The sequence below is a fragment of the Apium graveolens genome, chromosome 11, assembly GCF_009905375.1.
Source record: "Apium graveolens cultivar Ventura chromosome 11, ASM990537v1, whole genome shotgun sequence".
Classification (NCBI taxonomy): domain Eukaryota; kingdom Viridiplantae; phylum Streptophyta; class Magnoliopsida; order Apiales; family Apiaceae; genus Apium; species Apium graveolens.
Window position 1 is genome coordinate 30,394,209 of NC_133657.1, and position 5,155 is coordinate 30,399,363.

Consider the following 5,155-nt stretch of genomic DNA (forward strand, 5'->3'; position numbering starts at 1 on the left):
CTTAATTTTCACTTAGGGGTTGTATAAATTAGATAAACTAGTGGGAGCCACTTATGAATAAAGACCCGATTCATATAGTGTTTTGAAATGAAATTGAATATTTGCTAAGTGTTGTTATGTGTTTATCATTTACAGATTTACTATATTCGTTATGTCTTCTGAACTATCACTCTGGAGCATACTAGATGCTCACAAGTTGACTGGTCCTAATTTAGCTGTTTGCTTTCACTGTAATAAGGTGGGGCACTGGAAGAGGAACTGCAAGGTTTACCTTGCAGAATTAAAGAAGAAGAAGGGTAGTGAGACTACCGCTTCTGATTCAGGCATGTTCATGATCGAAGTTAATATGTCACTAAGTCAAATTTCTACTTGGGTATTAGATACCGCCTGTGGTTCTCACATTTGCAATTCGTTGCAAGGACTAAAGGGAAGTAGGACTCTTGAAAAAATGAGGTGATTCTACGTATGGGCAATGAAGCAAGGGTTGCATCCATATCTGTAGGATCATTTAGTTTACATATGCCTACGGGCAAGACTATTATTCTGAATAATTGTTATTACGTTCCCTCTATTGTGAGGAATATTATTTCTATTCTTATGTTGGATTTGGATGGTTTTTCATTTATTATTAAGAATAATGAATGTTCTATCCTTAGAGATAATGTTCTTTATGGACGTGGTATTTTAAATAATGGTATGTATGTATGTATGTGATGTAGAGCATGATTTACTTCAGATTGAACAAACTAATAAAAGAAAATGAGATGATGAAAATCTGACCTATTTATGGCACTGTAGGCTAGGTCATATTAGTGAAAATAGACTGCGGACATTGTATAAGGAAGGGTTACTTGACCCCTTTGATTTTGAATCATATCCTACATGCGAGTCTTGTCTATGGGGTAAAATGATCAAATCTCCATTTAATGGACATAGAGAGAGGGCTGCAGATTTGCTAGGATTAGTACACACAGATGTATGTGGACCAATATCTACGCAAGCCATCGGTGGATTTTCATACTTCATTACTTTCATAGATGATAAATCTAGATTTGGATATGTGTATTTGATGAAACACAAGTCTGAAGCCTTTGAAAAGTTCAAAGAATATAAACATGAAGTGGAGAAATAAACCAAACACAGTATTATAACTCTTCAATCAGATCGAGGTGGTGAATACTTGAATGGAGAGTTTCTATATTATCTCAAAGAAAATGGTATAGTCTCTCAGTGGACTCCTCCATATACTCCACAGTTGAATGTGGTATCTGAAAGGAGAAATCGAACTTTGTTAGACATGGTTCGGTCCATGATGAGCTATGCGAATCTTCCAGTATTCCTATGGGGTTATGCATTGGAAACATCAGCATATTTACTGAATAAGGTGCCTTCCAAATCTGTTCCTCAAACTCCATATGAGATATGGAAAGAAAGGAAACCGAGTCTTAAACACGTTAAGATTTGGGGATGTCCAGCTTATGTCAAGAAAGTTGACCCAGATAAGCTGGAATCTCGATCCGTAAAATGTAATTTGTGGGATATCCTAAAGAGACTTTGGGGTATTAATTTTACACCGATCATCGGGTGTTTGTCTCCAGACATGCTACCTTCTTGGAAAAGCAGTTTATCCTTGAAGGAAACAGTGGGAGCAAAATTGAACTTGATGAAGTTCAAGAAGCACAAACTACTACAGATCAAGTGGAAACACCTGTTCAGACTGAACAACCTTCTGTGGAACAACCCATTCGTAGGACAAGGAGAGTGTTTCGCCAACCTGAGAGGTATTATGGCCTTGTCATTGAGAATGGCAATGAGTTGTCAATTATTGATGATGATGACCCTGTGACCTATAATGAGGCTATAAGTAGTGTTGACTCAGAGAAATGGCATAGTGCCATGAAATCCGAAATGGAATCTATGTATACCAACCAAGTATGGACTCTGGTTGAGGCGCCTGAAGGTGTTAAGCCTATTGGGTGCAAGTGGGTATACAAAAGAAAGATTGGAGCAGATGGCCAGGTGAAGACCTATAAGGCCAGGCTTGTGGCAAAAGGATTCAAACAAAGGCAAGGGATTGAATTTGATGAAACTTTTTCGCCTGTAGCCCTGTTAAAATCAATTTGGATTTTACTTGCGATTGCTGCTTACTACGACTATGAGGTCTGGAAAATGGATGTGAAAACGGCCTTCCTCAATGGGTAACTTGAGGAGGAAGTGTATATGACACAGCCAGAGGGTTTTCTTTCCAAGGGAAAAGAACACCTAGTGTGTAAGCTGTTGCGAACCATATATGGTTTAAGGCAAGCTTCTCGTAGATGGAACATTCGTTTTGATGAGACAATCAAAGAGTTTGATTTTATCAAAAACATAGATGAACCATGTGTCTACAAGAAGGTTAGTGGGAGCGCGGTAACATTTCTTGTATTGTATATGGATGACATACTTCTTATAGGAAATGATATACCGATGCTGCAATCAGTCAAAGTATGGCTATCAAAGAACTTCACCATGAAGGACTTGGGAGAAGCATCCTACATTCTCGGTATGTAGATCTATAGAGATAGATCTAGAAGAATGATAGGTCTTACCCAGGGTACATATATCCAGAAAGTGCTAAAAAGGTTTAGCATGGAAAACTCTAAAAGAGGCCTCATACCGATGAGCCATGGAGTGTCCCTTTTCGAAAAAATGTCTCCTAAGACACCTGAGGAAATAGAGCGTATGAGTAAGATTCCTTATGCTTCAGCAATAGGATCTATCATGTACGTGATGTTGTGTACAAGGCCTGATATTGCTTATTCAATTAGTGTGACGAGCAGATATCAGTCCAATCCAGGTGAAGACCACTGGAAAGCAGTGAAAAACATCCTTAAGTACTTGCGAAGGACTCAGGACATTTTTCTTGTTTTTGGTGGTGAATCTGAGTTGAAAATAGAGGGTTATACTGACTCTAGTTTTCAATCAGAAAGTGATAGAAAATCCATGTCAGGGTACGTGTTTACTCTGAATGGTGGTGTGATTAGTTGGAAGAGTTCAAAACAGTCTACAACGGCTGACTCCACAGCGGAAGCAGAATATATAGCTGCAAGTGAGGCTGCAAAAGAAGCCGTTTGGATGAAGAAATTTGTTTCTAAGTTGGGAGTTGTTCCTAGCGTTGAAGAGCCTGTTGTGTTGTATTGTGATAACAACGCAGCAATAGCACAAGCCAAGGAACCTAGATCTCATAAAAATTCCAAACATGTCCTGCGACGCTTTCATCTGATTAGGGAGATTGTTGAAAGAGGAGATGTCAATGTCGAGAAAGTTGACACACATAACAACAGAGTAGACCCTTTAATAAAGCCACTTTCTCAAAGTCACTTTGATCGTCATAAAGACAAGATGAGTATTAGATACTAGAGTGATTGGCTTTAGTACAAGTGGGAGATTGAAAGAGATATGTCCTAAGTCCAATCATATATGAGGATTTAGGAATAACTTTTATGTAATCTGTTTTGATTTCATTGATATTAATAAAAGACTTGTTTTGTTTTTATTACGGGCTCTATCTATTTTAAGTGTTTAAATAAGATATACCACAGTTTAGAGTAAAGCTTTTTATGGATTGTGATGAGATTATAATAATGAGACCTAAAAGATGATAACTCTAAACTTAAATAGTTCCTGGTCGTAGGATTACTAAATGGTAATTAATAATCCGCAAAGATCGGTACATACTATGCTTGCTTCATTATGAAGGATGTCTGCTCTCATAGACATTTGTGTGGTGACACTATAGCTAGTATGTAGGTGCTTATTATAGAATAAGTTCACTGAACATGACTCACACAGCTGAACAACTGATGGAGTTCACTCACGTGTCAGCAGTTGTTCACATAGTGATAGTTGTACAAGTATCCTTAGACTTGAGGTCATCATAGTCATCTTGTAAACACTGAACTATGCTTTGGTTTAGTTCTTAGTCTCCAGAGACAATTATAAGGGCTCTACTGGGTATAGGAATTTGTACACGAAGATAGTGTATGATCAATTAAGGATCTACCCCTTCCAGTGAAGGAAGAGAATGTTCAATGCTGATCCACTTATGCTAGTTCAGGAATCTCTGGCCAGAGTGAATGAAATTAGAAAGGAGTTTCTAATTTACATTAAATAGAACTAAGCACAGTAAATGGGAAAGCAAATGATTAAATAAGATAGGCTTGACACGAGTTCCATGCCTTATATTTAATCATGACATTGCAGGGTAGAAGGAATTAATTGTACGGTAACTATTCACTGAATAGGTTCTTGGTATTCTAAGCAGTGAATTCGTATTATCCGGATAGTCGCGATATGCTGAGAAGTATCCCTCATGATGTAGAATAAATATGATTAATTAATTAATCATATTTAATGAATTAGAGAATTTATATAAATAATGATAAAATAGTTTTATTATTATTTATTTCTACTACCGGCTTAATATTGAACCTACAGGGTCACACCATAAAAGATAATGATTTAATGGTGGAGGAATTAATTAATAATGGTTGATAATTATTTATTTGTGTTAATTAGCAAAATTTAATGATTGATTAAATGAGATTTAATTAATTATAAATTAATTAAGAAAAGTTCTTAATATTATTAATTAAGAATTTAATTTTGGAAATTAAATAAAGTGAGAGAATTATTTCTAAAGCGTTTAGAAAAAGAATTAATAATTAAAAGTTGTTTTAATTATTAATTAAAAGGTTTAATAAAAATAAAGGGTTAATAATAATAATATTTTATGGGAAAATTTTCAGCTGAAAATTTTGCCTATAAATATACAATTATAAACCCTTATTTTGCCTTAACCCTAAAATTTTTAAAACCCTAATTCTCTCCACCTCCTCCTCCTCCATTACATCGATTTTTTGGTGGATACCGGTGGAGTGCTTCACACTTGAGGAGCAGCTGCTAGGGACCTCTGCTCGTGGTTCTTGGATCGCTTTTAAAGGTTAGAAATGATCCCTCAATTTAATTTACGATCTGTATGCATATTATATGGATTTTATATCATGAAAATTGTTTTACCATGCTTCCGTGATAGACAAAATCCTACAGCCTGTCCACTTTCCTTTCCCATTTGCATTCCATATGTACAACATCAATATGGACGTAATTCATGCCT